This window comes from Phaenicophaeus curvirostris, chromosome 2 (assembly GCF_032191515.1).
Source record: "Phaenicophaeus curvirostris isolate KB17595 chromosome 2, BPBGC_Pcur_1.0, whole genome shotgun sequence".
NCBI classification, from domain to species: domain Eukaryota; kingdom Metazoa; phylum Chordata; class Aves; order Cuculiformes; family Cuculidae; genus Phaenicophaeus; species Phaenicophaeus curvirostris.
In genome coordinates, this window is record NC_091393.1 from 51,995,322 (window position 1) to 52,012,511 (window position 17,190).

General features: G+C 40.3%; 1 protein-coding gene across 6 annotated transcripts in view; it reads right to left on the minus strand.

The window, feature by feature from the left end:
- TULP4 (TUB like protein 4) overlaps positions 1 to 14,640 on the minus strand; it is a 154,983-nt gene extending 140,343 nt beyond the window's left edge. For 3 of the 6 annotated variants that reach the window (XM_069852083.1, XM_069852084.1, XM_069852078.1), the window contains exon 1: positions 14,585 to 14,640. The gene's annotated coding sequence lies outside the window, so the exon portion shown is untranslated. Of the gene's footprint in view, positions 1 to 8,153; positions 8,226 to 12,657; positions 12,739 to 14,584 lie in introns of all 6 variants that reach the window. The other 3 variants (XM_069852081.1, XM_069852080.1, XM_069852079.1) reach the window with 3 other exon arrangements.
- Positions 14,641 to 17,190: the final 2,550 nt, after the last annotated feature.

The following is a 17,190-nucleotide window of genomic DNA, read 5'->3' on the forward strand; positions in this document are numbered from 1 at the left end:
CTGCCTTCTGTTCTCATACTTTAAAATACCCATCAACATTTGGTGAAATGTAAATTGTGTCAAAACACTTCTGCAGTTCACTGCAGAAGGACAGATACTCAGGCCAGATTAATTCCAGATAATTTACAGTAACCAGAATAGTTACTATTTCAACCATCGAGCAGAGAAACTTGATTTAAATATACAATTGGTTGATTTTGCACTTCTACTCCTTTCCTGAAGGAAGGCCTGTTACTACATGTAACCTTAAAGTGACGTTGATTTGCACATAAACATAATTTATACCTCACATTTGATATTTCTTTGGTAACTGTAATGCTAGAATGCATACACATTTACATAAACACATAATTTAGACACACATTTATTCAGCTTGGCAGTTTGCATATTTGATGTTAAAGAATGGTAGACGGTTCTCTAAACTGCCATATATGCACCACTGACAAAGTTAGATGAGTAAGTAACACTGCAAATGTATATGGGACTAAAGCCTTTTGAGACCCAGTCTAGAACACCAAGTTACTACTGCCAACAGTCAAATCCAGTGTTGCCAGCGTTGGTGGGGAAAGCAAAAAAGTTCAAATATATTAAAGGATTACATTTTAGGATTACCTTCCAAACTCACAACCGCATCATGTTAGTTTCAAAAGAAACTAGAATTCCATTTACACAAATCCAAGGTTTACAAGATTTAGAGAATGTTACTAGTACAATAAAACTACACTTGATGTTTCGGATTCATATGCCTCTACTAATCGTGTTTTTAATTCAAAACTAAATGTATTTATTTTGTTTTAATCAAAGCAAGCATATCTTTAGCTAGTGAACTGAGGTGACTTTCTGGATACTACATTAGTAGAAACAGTTGATCTCAAGATTACATTTCATTCTTATCACATTTTGGAAGAGGAAAACAATTCTTCTCAATTTCCCCTTTCTCCTTATTTAAATTTGACAACTTAGGCTAAAGGTTAAATTTATTACAATAGACTTAAACAAAAAGTTCCACTTAAAAATAGTATCTTTCTATACCCACTTTTATCTACCCTGTAAATGATCTCTAACTTATCATAGTAAAAAAAAAAAAAAGAGACTTTTGGCTATGGTACTGTCAGAAAGGCTCTTCCTCCATTACAGATACGTCTGCACTTCCATTGCAATACAAAACTGTCCTGAATCTCAGTGTAAATGCTGATAGTTAAGACCAAGCTAAGAAGCCTAACTAAAGTAAATTATATGAGGTACATGCACACATTCTCTTCTACTCATTCAGCAGTGGACTGCCTACTGTGTACAGCAGGAGAAGACATATCAAACTGTCATAGTCAGACTTCCAACACATTTTGTCTCCTAAAGCCCTTTCGACATAGTTTTATTTCTTTAAAACTTCAGGAAAAGGTCAAGTCTTTATATCACAAATCTCAACATAATCAAGGTTTCAGATGGATGAATACGGCATCAACAATGCACACGTCAGGTTCACAATAGAGGAGCTGTGCAGAATCTAGTATTTCTACTTCCTCCCATTCAAAGTCACCTATGTTTGCACATATGACATCAAAAAATGTAACGATTTGCCAGACCCTGCAGTATCATATTACAGCAGTAGGTCAGATCTTTAGAAGATGGCTCCAACCTGACCAGTGACTGATCTGCATCCTCCAGGCGGAAACATCTACACACAACAACCATACCAGTCATGTGGCTAATGACAGAGCTGAGGGAATCCCTCTAAAAGGAAAGCGGAGAAAAGGTGCAAGTTTCCTTCTGGGAAAATGGGGTGAATTAAGGTCATACTGAGAACAGGCAGATGTTTCAGAGGGTAAAAAGAACACTAGATGAACATGTGCAATTCATGAACTTTTATTTTGAAGCCACGATGCTAAAGCACTTGGGCAAAAGGCCCAAATCAGACTTCAGATATGTATCAATTTCCTGGGCTGAGTAAACAGGCCAACAGCCTGTACATATGTACCACATCGGCCATCAAGTACAAGAGGCATTTAATTAGCTTAATAGGGATACAGTGCTTGGTGGGGGGGAAGAATCTGTGTCCCTCAGTCTACCAGCAGCATCTGTAAGATACTTTTACACTCAAAAAACAACAGAAAACAAACCCAAAGTTATCAAAGCTTCTTTTTGTTAGCATGCCAATGAAAAGCTAAATCATTTGACATACGAACTGACATGTTCATAAAATACACTAAGCAAGACAATCCTGTTGCAATAAATTAGACACATTAAGTTCACACAGGGAGACAGGAGATTGAAATTAGCAAAGAAAATATACTATCAGCAGTTAAGCAAAACAGAGATAAAATACTGACAAAAAACCTAAGATGGCAGTGATTCCTTTACCATTTCCATGAAGACCCAACTGATAGAAGTGTGCAATAGGGGTTTGCCCTAAAAAACAAATATAGATTGCACACTCTCAAGAGAAGATAAGAGTGTTATCCTCATGCTAGATTATTTCCAGACACATTTTTGGTTATTACTGTAATGGTATACCATGGCTAGGGGAACAAGACAGGATGAACAAAAACACCTCTTTGACATCCAGTGCCTGTCTCAACCCAAAACCTGTGTGTAATACCAATACCTTTGTTTCATTTTTGTTTCTGTATGATACTCTGCTGACGTTGGGTATAACCACAAAAAGCCATTTTTACTGAAGGATATTATGACTATTTTACACAAAATCAATTTCTATGATACTAACAAGCCAGTGACAATAACCATTTATTTTCTAGCTGAGAAAGCAAGCTGCTACGTGGTGGCATTTTCAGGCTCTCCACTGACATCACACTAAGAAAGAGGCAATTGTCCCAACGCAGATTTAGACTTATCACTAGCATGAGGAAACATCTTGTTTGTAATTAGACTCATCAGTGAGGATTTCAGAATTTAGAGGACAAAAAAAACCCAAACAAACCCCATATCAAACACAGGCTAAACAAATGTACTCCAGGAAAAATCTATGTTTTTGCCCACTTTGTAAAATACCAGCAAAATTCTGCAGAAGACACTCCATGTGAATGGGTGCTAGAGCAAATAACTCACAATTTGAAGTACCATGTTACTTAAGTCTTTGATCCTTCAAACAGAGACATCTCAGATCAACAGAGATGGAACATCTCTATAATAAGTCTGTAAACGATAATAGAAGAAGAGAGATTATGGCTTTCAGAGCAGTGGCTTTTTTTCTGAAAAGTGTTTTTTGTCTGAATAGCGTTTTGACCAGAGTTCTGGGCCTGAAATTTTCCAAAGCACTTAACAAAAGGCCTCTGGCCGTCAGTTCACAGCAAGTGTGCTGCAAAGTGCATGAGACACCCTAATGCTGTGCACTTCTAAGAGTTTTACTTCGTATGGCAACCAGCATCACCCAGAACTTTGCCCTCCCTGATATCACTTATTCGTTCTTTAAAACAGATGGCTTTGAAATATCCTGCAAGAAAAGCTTGAAAGAGAAGGCTTGAGTACTAAAGTACAGGTCATCTAACAAACATCAGTCTGGAGAGCAAAGCCCTCAACAGTTTCACTTTGAGGAACTAAGCCCAGTATCAACCAGCCAGCCACAGGAGCTTGCCCTGAAAGAGAAACTAAGTGCAGAGGGACAAGGCAATAAACATGACAGTGTTATTGTCTTTTGGAAAATTTATATCCCTGAGAGATCCCTGAATTTACTCAGATACTTAAAGAAAGCAAGTGAATCTCCGAAGGCAAAGAATATGTCTCTAAAAAAAATGTAAAGGAAAAAGACAAGTAAACAAGACACATTACAAAGAAAGGCGGCAGGCAGCTCAAGGTGACTTAAGGATTTTTATCTTTGTCTCTTTTTGCCTTGAAGTACTATTCTCTTCACAAGGTCTCTACCTATAGCCAGATGCAAGTAAAGAACAGACCTAATAACAGCTGACTACATAAGTGAACCAGTTTCATACCTGTATCGTGAATTTAAGTCTAGTGAAAATAGAAAATCCTATCAGTACTTTCTCTGAAGAGAGCACTGGTTTAGTTTAACCTAAGCACTCAACAACACTGTTGTGCAGAAGTTTACACTAAATAATCTTAATGTTTAATTCTTGTTTTCACAGATCTATGTCATGGATAAATTGTATTCTGCATACTGTATACCACACTGTTCAAACAAACATGGGCACAACAGCTACGTAAATATTAAAAGAAAATTACTATAGGAATTAGGAGTTTATCCTCCAGAAACAATCCAAACAGGTAGGAATAGATTTTTCAACAAAAAAAAAGCATGCCTGCTTTATTTGTACTGCTTCAGTAAACAAAGACATCACTAAAGGACCGTGAAAATGAAAACTCCCACAACCTTACTCAAAAATCTGCAGCCAAAAAGCATCTCTGAATAATGCTGAATAGTCTACAGAAGCTTTCTATCACATAAGAGAGAAAGAAATGCACTAAGCTGCTGAATCAACCTTTCCATGGCAAACACACTCTTGCCAATGAATAAGCAATAATGAGTCTGTGTCGCTAACTCGTAACACACCACATTCTACTTTAACAACACTATGGACTCTTTCCGTGATTCACTCTCTGCTACAAACAGGTAGAGGAGCCTTTCAACTACAACAGTGCCTTAGTGGATAAGTCTGAGTAAGTGCTCTAACACAGGTACCTTATCCAGGCATGCATTTTTGCCAATCTTATTAAAGTATCATTGCTTTAGCATCATTGTTGTGTCTCAGGGTTTACAGGCAATTAAGCGATAGGCCAAGAGTTCAGTCTCAAGAAAACAAAGAAGTAAGGAATCATAACAGTATTCATGGCTTAGCCTGTCCTATTTTAGTCCTTTCTCTTTCTGCAACTTTTTTAGTTTAACCTTTACCAAGTCTGTTAACATTTAGTTCAATGAACACCTGACTCATTTCCAACTGCACAAGGATCTCTTTTAACATGATACTGAACTTAGAACCTTTTATCCAGAGCCCTAGAAGTGACTAACCTCAGTGATCCTAAGAAAAGGAGGAAAACAGTACTGTTCCTATTATACTGCTGAGTAAAAGACAATCAAGCATCTTGAGGCAATATAGAATCTCACGATAGAATTGAGATATAAGTACAGTAGTTCTGACTCCCAGGCTGCTACTGTAATTATCAACTAATGCATAACAAAAATAAAAACCAAGTGTAACAACTCAGACTGAGACAGGCTCATTTAAAAAACAAAACCAACATTTCATTGGAACACTCATCTACATGGTATTGCAGTTACTTTTTAGCGTGTTGTGTTCACGTGGCAGCAACCTCCTACAGCCTACTTCACCTCCCTACTCACAAGACCCTGCTAGAGTAAACAACAAACAAGCAGAGGCAGAACTTCAAACACACTAGGAATTATTAGAACACCTGAGATTATCTGACAGGTAAGCCGGACTTCCCCCTACACAAATGATTCTGAAGTCTAATCCAGAGGACACATGCATTTATCTATAGGAAGGACTGGAAAAGATGTCAAAACTCATAAGGATTCCTCAAATTAAGGTAAAAGATATAGATCATTAAAAATAAGTGAAAACAGGACAGAACTCTTATGAAAATAGATCTTGTTGTGCAGCCAACTATTCCTGGGTTCAATTGTTATTTATTTTTAAGTTGGGGCAATTTTCCAGACAGATTTTTAGAACAGCTAACACAATGAGGTGCTTCAAAACAAAACAAAAAAAACCCCCAAGATTGCTTCCCTGACTACATTTGCTACAAAGGTGTAGAGGAAACAAGGAAGCAATAACAACACACAATCTTATACCACAGAACTGCAAAATTGTAAATTTCTATGAAGGTAAAGGCAATAACAATATCAACATCCTGGAAACAGGCTCACAACTCTTAACCAGAAGGACTAGAAGAAATTGTCCTAACAACCATAAAAAAAAACCCAAACCAACCAAACAAAACACTCACACAAAAAACTACATCCCCCATCCCCCAAAAACCCATCCTAATCAAAGAGACAAACTCAGAGAAGTCACATACTCTTTAGTATGTTCTCCAGTGCTTTCTCAATTCAACCTGCATCACCTCAGGCCTACTCTTATCAACAGCGTCATCAGCCCACACATGGAGAAGTGCATTCAAAAATGTAATTTGGGGCAATCAAAACAGAGACAGAACTAAGTAGTGACGGAATGTAAATATCTTTCATTCGATGCCACACTAGTCCTGCCCACACAGAAAACAACAACCCAAACCTCTTAAGATATTCCAAGGGAGAAAAGTTATTCCAAGAGCTTAAGCAAATATATTAGGCTCAAGAAGCAATGAGATCTTAGGTCTACACACCGGCAAAACAATGCAGAAGTAGACATAAGTGAAAACAAATAGACAATTGCACATCAAGTCAATGGTTGGATGGGCCTCTGATCTAGTCAAAGATGTCCCTGCCCATAGCAGGGGGGTTGGACTAGATGACCTCCATGGTCCCTTCCAACCCAAACCATTCTGTGATTCTGAGAACATACACTCAGTCATCAGCCATGATAATTGTCAAACACGAACCAAAATGATCCAAATCCTTATGACATCCATCCAATTACATCTTCCTTAACTAAAAATGGTAAACAAGTAGCAGATCTATTCCTGGAGACACTATAAAAATATTATCTCCCACGCAAAAGTCCTTTGACTGTTTTAGAAAGTCTTCATCCTCTGTCCAATATAAACCAAGCGCTGGTTATTTCTTGGTTTTTGCTCTCATCCTTGGAAGACAAGAATGGACATAAATTCAAATTCAAACCAGGGAACAAAAGCTTTCCTAGTATTTCTGGAGTTCCAATGAGCAATGCTATTTTAATTCCCGTGAGGGGTCATTCTGTCACCACAGCACTAGACAATTAAATGACAATATTTTCTCTTCAATCAACTAGAAGCTTCCTCACACCAGAAGTATTTAAACCAAACTCCAAAGAGGGAAGAAGACTGAATTAAGCAACTAGCCAACCTTTGAAATACAACCTTGCTATGGCAGTGATAAAAGACTTCTGCACCTCATGAATCTCTATTTTTTATGAAATCTTTCAGCATTACTAGTCACTTTTAGCCCAGAACAACCCCCATTCAGGACATCTGCTCTCCGTATCAATAATAATGACTGCAAAACACACTAACACAGTACTGAAAATGAAATTCAAATAAGAATTTTCCATATAACCTTCCTCATCTCCCAAGCTACAATATCATTCTCTCATCAGTGGTCTCATTTGATTCCTTGGACGAAAGAGCAATTTCCAATTACGCCATTAATAAAAAGAAGTAATTACCTTCTGAAAATACAAAGGAGTGACTAACACTGTACAGACATACTCCTAGTGCTAGTATAAAGCTCAAATTATACTCTATAAAAAAAACTTACACTTTCCTCGACCTTATTACAGGCCCAGTGAACAGAATTTCAAATTCAAAAAATTCCCTTTGCAACACTGGGAAATAACAATATACTGGATTTAATACATGTTCCACTGGGTTATTCTACTGGCATAAAGGAAGAGAGAATGTCTCCTCAGCAGGGTGGCAAAATCTGGAAGGAATCCACCTTGGAAAAGTCTGCAACTCAAAGAAAGACAATTTAACTACTTCATCCCACGATTTGTATTTGCTTTTAATAGAATCCTGCTGCTGCATTGAAGGTTTTGCTGTTGAGAGAAACAGACTAGTAATTCTTGCTTGTGGTGATCTACTACAATTCATAGTACAGCTTACTACAGGTATCTTTAGAAGAACCATGTCCCTTCCCCATTTCCCTGCTGTTTGTTTTTTTTTTTTTTTCTTTTTTTCATATCTTCATCTCTACTTTGGAAAAACTCTAAATGGTTCCAAATTGCATACCTGTAACTTGAGCTGGTTTAATTTTATCCCTTGATCTTTCATGCAAGATAGCAGATTTTCACTGCATAGCTTCCCATGTCATTATGGGATTTGAATGCATTTATTTAAATCTCTCCTAGAATTCAACCACTTTAATTGCTTTATCTAATAAAATTTGTAAAGACCTACCAGACAATGGGAGCCCCGTTTTCTGTTCTACCAAAAAAAAAAAAAAAAAAGTGTATATATACACACACACACACACACATACACACACACTCTGCCATAAAGGATCCTTTCCATTAGGCATCAAATACCTTTAAAGATTTGAAGCAATAAGACCATATCAAACTGGAAGTGGCTTCAGCAGTCTCCAGAGCAATCCAAGCCTGGAAAAGCAAATCAAACCCCATTTGATTTATATCACTACTTCTTTACAGATGACGTGAAAGTTGCAAGTACTGGCCATAGGGAAAAGCCATTTCATTTACATACTGTTGTTTCCAAATTATTTAGGAGTGTATTATGGGTTTTCTGGAGGACCATATGATAAATATGGGTATATAAAACCTGTCCTCAGCTACTCAGCTACAGTAACCAAACCAAAATCTGAATCTGAACTTTGTTCATTCTTATTAACAACCACAAGCTTGGCAATTACTTTTCAAAAGCCTGCTTTTTATGCTCACAATGTTTCTACGGATACAATTCTTATACAGGGGTGAATGCCAGTGTCTTCACAAAAGACACTCCACTAAGGGCAAAACTGTCTACAAGCAGTTCTTAGGCTCCATTTTAAGAGAAACACAAAGCATAAACAAACTGGACTGAAAGTGAGAAGATTTTATGAAGAGTTCTTTTGTCTATTTGTCAGTAAATACAAGAAAGAGTCTGCACACAAGGCCTGACATTCCACGGGTACACACCAAGCGCTCAGCTTTATCCATGCAAGTTTGATATAAAATTTTACAAATTAAGAACCGGGTTTTACATCACATAAAATGAAAGGAGTGCAGGACTCTAACTCTTAAGCTGGCAACAACTTAACTAGGAGTGGACACTTAGATTTCTCTCCTTCTTGTGTCATGGGACACTACAGAGGCTAAAGCTATCATGGGTTCAAAAAGAGGTTGCATAAATGTACCATAACTATTAAGAAACAAATTATTAAATACTAAATTATCTGCCCATAGCCCCCTAAACTGCATCCTACTAGAAGCCAGTGATGCTTTCTTCAGATGTTCAGCCATTTGCCCTCCAATACTGCTCCCCAAACACCTGCTACCATCCACTGTTAAAAACAAGATTCTGATGTAGAAACACCCTTGGTCTGAGCTGATACACCATTCTAGATTCGTATTTCTGTGTCTGGGAAAAAGGAAGGTAAAATGTCTAAAGTTGATTCAACACCTACTTCGTTCAACTCCCTCATTTCCAAACGCTACATAGGGCACTTGTATGGCAGCCAAGGTATTTATATAGTAACAGTTCTTAAAATAATTACATCACTCATGAGAGCTGGGGAAGACACCATAAATAAATAACTCTCCCTCCTTCTCCCTTAGCTGAATTCACTTCCCCTTTTTAAGTTCTACTTAACACTTAAAGTAGGTTAATGAGTAACATTTTTTTAATGTTTTTATACAGTATTACCTGTTAGCCACAGTTTATATTACCTGCAAGAGAAGAGTTGTGTTAGTCAATCTCCCTTTTGTGCATTTTACTCAGTTTTTAGACAGGTAGATCTTTGGGGTTGTGCTTTATTTTTTTAGCTATTTACAACTGAAAGGATTTCTTAGAAGTCATTTCACTGTGCCGTTAGACTAGGGAGATCTGTCCTTTATCAAGCACAGGCAGCAATAACAGTGCTAGTAATGTCTGGATGCCCAAGAGACCAGGGTTCCCACTGTACTAGATACTGAAAAAAAAAACCAGAATAAAAGAGAGAGTGCTCTCTCTCTCTCTACCTCTCATAATTTGAGAATTCTGTCAGCTATGTTTTTTCTCCAACTAAAGAGCCTCCTGTGGACTGCGATCCATCACAATCACAGTGGGCAGACAACCTCTGCTTTTCACAATAACTTTATTTCCTACTTATCTTCAAAACCTCAGCTCTTCCATAGTATTTTTAATATACATGTAGAAAGATTATTTTCTTTCATACTGTATCCAACATTCATGGCAACTTTCTAGATTTTTTTTTGCTTAAATGGTGCCAGGTGCCATTGGTAAAGTGTTTGCAGTAATATTCTTTAAACGGCTATGTGAATAGGTTTGACCTTCTTCCAAATTTTATTTTGCAATTATTATTCAAACAGTGAAATGAGATACAAGAAATTTTATTTAGAAATCAGTTTAGCTGCAAGATATTTGCTTCAACAAATACTTAATGAGAAGAGTGTCTTCAAAGGAGAGGAATCTATTCCATCGCACGTACAAAGCGGAGGAAGAACTGATAGGATGGATTGATATTAGTACTGAGAAGTGCTAGACATTTATACTCTAATGAGAGCGCTAATCTTCAAGCACATGCTTTGCAAAGAGTACTTTATGCTAGACAGGGATGCTGGAGACTATTCAAAACCAGGGTACTAGGAAAGTGTATGACTACAAGCTGGGTCTGCTAGCACTGAAACTATGCAGAAGGCAATCACAAATGAATCGGGACCTCGATGCTACACAAACAGACCAGTTTTCCAGTGGGAGGTTCTCCAGACCAGCTTTGATATATTACAGCTATCAAGCATGTGATGTGCAGCTGAATAATATTAATGTCTTTCATGGGTACAAGCACAAAATAACAACTGCTATCACAGACCATTTAAAAGATATTAAAGTTTTAAGTATTCAAACGATGTAAACAAAGACATTAGTTAAAAATAACACAACACAGAAATAATGGATCAAATACAAAAGCATGGATCAAAACAAGAGTCATACAAAAACAATGAACACAAAAACAGGCAGAAAAACAACTTCTTGGAACTGCACCTCTCAGACCATTTCCTCTTAAATCTTTTTTCCAAATAATCTGAATCCTCACAGATCTAACTGGAGTCCAGATACTAGCCTGCCAACAAGCAGGCATTGTTTTTTACAGACATCAAACTGAAATCACTGACTACACCTGTAAGACTGCTGGCAAACGTTTCACTACAGCAAGTAAGCCTTCATGTGCTTTAACAGAGGGCTTACAACTTCCATCTAAGTTACATAAGCTTATGTTTCTGGATAGCATTACACATCTGGGAATGCAGGTCCCACACTATGTAGTATATAGTGTACCATATAGCTACCAAATTATAATCCTTCCACTATAAATTCTTCATGTTTCCTAACTTGTATCTCATCTCTAAATGACAATGCTGTAATGGATTGTCTTGAATTAAAAAAGAAAAACAAAAATGGCTTTATGTACTATTTTAGAAAATATGAACCCAGCAGAAGACCTCAAGCTCTAAAATAAACTATTAAAATGCAACAATAATATAATTAGTGATAATCATCCACACATCCCAGCTAACAGAGGAAGGTGGAAAACAACAATTTAAAGGCGGGCACATCACACCTCTAGCATCATAAGTTTGTTCTGCTACCAGATACATTACAAAAATGGGACACTGAAGATGACTGCAACTGGTAGTTCCAATCAAAAAAGAGACATGATATTACATATAATTTCTACCAGCTCTACAAGAGGGAAATGAATGAAAACAAAGACGACATGATGACACCAGCCATGCAACTTGCTCATTCACACACATATCCTTCCTTTTTTCTTTCCTGACAGAGATATCTGTACAAACTCTCTCAGCAGCCAAGCTCTTTGTAACTGATCTAGAGACATGCACCTTCACTACTCTGATTACCCGAACAGAAACTACCTGGAATCATTCTCTAACCCATCAATAGGTTTAGTTAAATCTTCATCAAGGTCTCTTTTGACACAGTGAAGTCCATTCTTCTTAAAACACAGGCTTAGCTTGCAATCCCAGTATGGAAGGTATAGTATGAAATTACCTCAGCCATCATTAAACAAAATAACATTATAACAGAAAACTGTATAAAACAGGAAGGTGAGTTTGGGGGGGGGTTTATTGTAAAAAAACTAAATAAAAAATCAGATTCTATTGTTAGGCCTTCTTATAGTTTCTCACAGCGATTACAGGCAGACAATGATCCCTTTATGAGCAGTAGATAAGATGAGAATAATTACCCTTAGATAAGAGAATAATTACACTGAATTCTTTTACAAGGTGCTTTGAGACCTACTAATGAAAAGTACTGTTAAAAGCTGTGTATTATAAGCATGCTTAATGGTGGCATAAAACAAGTACCAATTTTTTCTAGAGGCTAGTTATGAAAAACTCTAATTTTATCTGAAAGTTCAGCTGAACCAGTCATTTTTCTTTTGTGATAAAAATGATTAAGTGAGCTAAGGAAAGTGGTGCCACAACAGTTTTCTTGGTGTAAGCTTACAATAGAACCATTTAAATCTATTCATCAGTTTACTGAAGAAAAAATACTGAATACTTTAAACTGTCCATCAGGAGCTCAGTGTAGCTTAAAGTCAGCAGGCTTTTTATAGAATAGTGAAATATGTTAAGGTTTTAGAAAAAACATCTCTTGACTAGGTAAGAACAAATTCCAGTCTGTTGTTAGAAGCAGTTATCTGTTTTACAAAAAAAAAACAACAAACAACTACCATCTTTCTGTGAAAGTCATTCATAACAGTTACAGCTGTCAGTTTGCTAAGCTATTTTTAATCTTATAAATATCTATCTATACACACACACCAGCCTTCAAGAAACTGATAATGACCTTCTTATAAACTTCCAATGAGGGTGTGGAAGGATATGTAGTTTTTCGAAATAACTCTGCTTTGCTTGACGTTTGCATCACCTGTGAAAAATGAGGCCCATTCGTGCAACTGTTCCTTATAAGAGCAATCACGTTAGGAGCTCCGGGCACGAAGTGCTTTCTTCAATTAGCATTGCAGGATCAAGTTGATAGCTAGCATCCCTAGGGATCACCATGATTCTGCTATAACAGAAAAATCTATGGTGCTATTATTGAAATAATTTTACCAGAAATCTTAATGCAATGAGAAATCTGTTTGATTAATAATCCTTTTTATACAACTTAACTCTCTAAGCTTAAATGGAGATAGTTAAATGCAAGTGGCTCATATTTGTATAATCATCTTCAAAGCTATCAACATTGTTTTGCAGTAAAACATGCAATTCTGAGCAAGTTCTTACTATGCTGCATTTTATTAAGCATGCATTTTAGGTTTTAAGACTTAAATTCCACAAATTATTTTCAGAAACAGACATTAAGAACCAATTTTATTATTTACGTCTGTTGTATGTGTAGAAAATATCCATTGCAAATACCCCTTAGCTATTTAAAGCATAACATGTTGCTCGTGAATCAGTAATCCTTAAACAGGCAAATTCCATCCTGGGAAAATCAAACTGACTATGACAATAATAAGAGCGACTTCATTTCTTTAGAGAAGGCAAAGAAAAAGCTTTTCTACGAGCAGGCCTTTGCCTTGTTCTTTTTTTGAAAACATGTATGAGTCAAGGAAGAAAAAGGGCTCTTAAATACCAAAACAATAACATTTGCCTTAGGAAGTCCCTTAACCTCACATTGCTGGAGACCTGTTACAGTGCTCCCTGACCACCTGCCCTGTGCCGCTCGCAGGGACCACCACCTACCCCAAGCAGACTTCTGCCCTGACCCCACACAGCCACTTCCATTGCACATTTTACTGCTTAAGTCAAATTTCATAGAATCGTAGAATAGTTTGGGTTAGAAGAGACCTTAAAGATCATTGAGTTCCACTACCCCTGCCATGGGCAGGGACACCTCCCACCAGCCCAGGCTGCCCAAGGCCCCATCCAACCTGACCTTGAGCACCTCCAGGGATGGGGCAGCCACAGCTTCCCTGGGCAACCTGGGCCTGGGCCTCACCACTCTCATGGGGAAGAAATTCTTCCTTATGTCTAGCCTAAATGTGCCCCTCTCCAGTTTATACCCACTGCCCCTAGTTCTATCACTACAAGCCTTTTCAAACAGCCCCTCCACAGCTTTCCTGCAGCCCCTTCAGGTCGCTATAACATCTCCTCGGAGCCTTCTCCAAGACGAACAAGCCCAACTCTCTCAGCCTGCCCTCCTATGGGAGGTGCTCCAGCCCTCGGATCATCCCTGTAGCCTCCTCTGGACCCTCTCCAACAGCTCCATATCCTTCTTATGTTTTGCGTATTCCAGAACTGGACACAATACTCCAGACGAGGTCTCACAAGAGAGGAACAGAGGGGCAGAATCCCCTCCCTCGCCCCGCCGGTCCCGCTCCTTTGGACGCAGCCCAGGGCGCTGTTGGCCTTTATTTCAGTAAGGGAGTCGCTACAGCGGTTCCCGCACTTTCAGGAATCCCCCAGAGAGCCGAGGTTGGCCCGAAAGAAGGCGGACAGGGTGGGGAGCCCCGGGGCAGGGCTCCGAACCCCCGGAACGCGGCGGAGGGGGGAGGGACGCAGATGAAAATAAAGAAGGAAAAGGCAAACCAGGAGGCATCGCGGGGGCTCTGAGAGACACCCCCCACCCGCGGGGCTGCAGGGAAGGGCTGGGATCCGTGGGCATCTCTCGGACCCGGGTCGCCCCCCGCCCCTCAAGGCACAAGGGGCAGCGGCGCCCCCCGTCCTTGCCGGCCCCCCCCCCCCATCCCTTTCCCTTCCTCTCTCACCGCTCCCGGAGCGACGGCGGCGGCTGGGCCCGGCTCCCCCGCCACGTGACCCCCCCTCCCGCCACGTGACCGCCCCCTCGGCCCCGCCCACGCCGCCGCTCGGCCTGGGGGGCGCGCGCGGTGCCCACCTCACCCCACCCTCCCGCCGCTTCCCCCGTGTTCACCCCCCCCCACCTTCCAAACCTCCCCCCTTGAAAGAGAAATGCGGGGTTGTAGGCGATCCCGAGGTTACTCCGTAACAAAGCGAGTTCTCCCCCTTTTCCCCTCCTACCTCCCGGGCTAACAAAGAGAGGAGGGGAAGGCTGGACCCGCTCTCCGGTTGGACTCGATGATCTCAGGCGTCTTTTCCAACCTGGTGACTCCATGAGAGAAGCGGGTGCTCCTCCCAGCGAAGCCCGCGGGGCTGGCACCGCGCTCCGTTCCTGCCTTTAGGACTTGACCAGCGGCCTCAGCAAGCGAAAATTCCCCTCGCTGACCCGCACCCGGGGACGTGGGTCAGGGCGCGATAGGAAGGGTTGGACTCGGTGATCCAAGAGGTCTCTTCCAGCCTGGTGATTCTACGATTCTCGGCTCCCAGAAAACAACGCTTGCAGTGGGTCAGGGGGGTGTCTCATGGGAGGGAATGACTTCATCCTCACGCTTGGAATCTCAGGATGCATTCCAGAGGAATCGACAGCTCAAGACCTGCAGGAAACTCAGTAAAAAGCAGATTTGTGTCGCTCGCAAACTCTGAAGCTGTATTCGGGTGCCGCATTCAGGCTGCATTCCCTTTCTTCAGAGAGGAGCGATGAAACACCTACACGTAAAACGTGTGAAACACTTAATATTTTAAGGAAACCAGGAACAAACTAACTGCCAGTTCTAAAAAAGGCCGTCTGAGCAACAGCACATGAGGGGCAAGAAGTGAAAAGGCCAGATACCCTACTTGCTTTAGTAATCAAAACTTACAGACTGTTTCCTGAACTATGGAATCATAGAATAACCAGGTTGGAAGAGACCCACCGGATCATCGAGTCCAGCCATTCCTATCAAACACTAAACCATGCCCCTTAGCACCTCGTCCACCCGTGCCTTAAACACCTCCAGGGAAGGTGAATCAACCACCTCCCTGGGCAGCCTGTTCCAGTGCCCAATGACCCTTTCTGTGAAAAATGTTTTCCTAATGTCCAGCCTAAATCTCCCCTGGCAGAGCTTGAGGCCATTCCCTCTTGTCCTGTCCCCTGTCACTTGGGAGAAGAGGCCAGCACCCTCCTTTCAGGTAGTTATAGAGAGCAATGAGGTCTCCCCTCAGCCTCCTCTTCTCCAGGCTAAACAACCCCAGCTCTCTCAGACATTCCTCATAAGGCCTGTTCTCCAGCCCCTTGACCTGCTTTGTTGCTCTTCTCTGGACTCGTTCCAGAGCCTCAACATCCTTCTTGTGGTGAGGGGCCCAGAACTGAACACAGTATTCGAGGAGCGGTCTCACCAGTGCCGAGTACAGGGGGAGAATAACCTCCCTGGACCTGCTGGTCACGCCGTTTCTGATACAAGCCAAGTTGCCATTGGCCTTCTTGGCCACCTGGGCACACTGCTGGCTCATGTTCAGTCACTGTCAACCAACACGCCCAGGTCCCTCTCCTCCAGGCAGCTTTCTAGACATATTCCCCAAAGCCCCGTAAGAATTTTATTATGTGACCTATGGCAAGAAGGAGCCAAACTTTGTGCCATAGACCATGCAGGTCTGCAAATACCTGAAGCCTGAGATAATGTGTTAGAGATAGGTATAGATTGCTTCTGTTAATATAATTCTCATTTGGAAACAATTTGCTTTTTTTACTGAAGACTTTCAGTTGCAATACACATACTAAATCCTTGAGCATCTCTAAAGATGGAATAATAGTCCTATAGCTAAAATGCAATAAAAAGTTGTCAGGCAGTTACGAATCCCACTTCTGGATGTATTACAGCAATTCTTATCAACTGTTGAGCTGTGAAGAACAGAGACCTTGAATTACCTCCTAGACACCTGCAAAAGACAACAACTACCACCACCCTTACTGGCAGGCTTAGATTTATTATATTGGGATTACTTCTTCATTAGAAAATTTTGAGGAGTCAAAACAGCTAAAACCAGGGCAAAAAAACCATCAGAGAGGTTTCCGAAACACAACTGCAGCTTTAATTCAGTTTGTAATTCTGTCCTATCCACCCTGGCACAGTCTAACAGTGTTGCCTACTAGTCCCTTCTCTGAACTGTACTGGAAGTTTTCCCTAACTGGAGTCCTAACTACAAGCAAAAACCATGTTTGGTGTTTGTACATGAGCCTCTACAAACTACAAACATGACTTTGAGTGATACGTTGTAGGAGTCCTACCCGTCCTGCACCCTGCACGTGTTAAGGACTTAAGTACATAGGAAGATGAACTCTCATCTATTAAGCACATTTTATCAACGTTTTTAGCACATTTAATTTCCAACACCAAATACACAGATACAGATGAGAGAACCCCTGGAACCAGGACCAGATACTTCAGGCTGTGTTTAAGCCTTGCAGCAGGGGAACCATTCCCCTCTTTTTCATAGGTGTGCATGAATCAACAACACCCAACTCAACATCAGAGCTGTG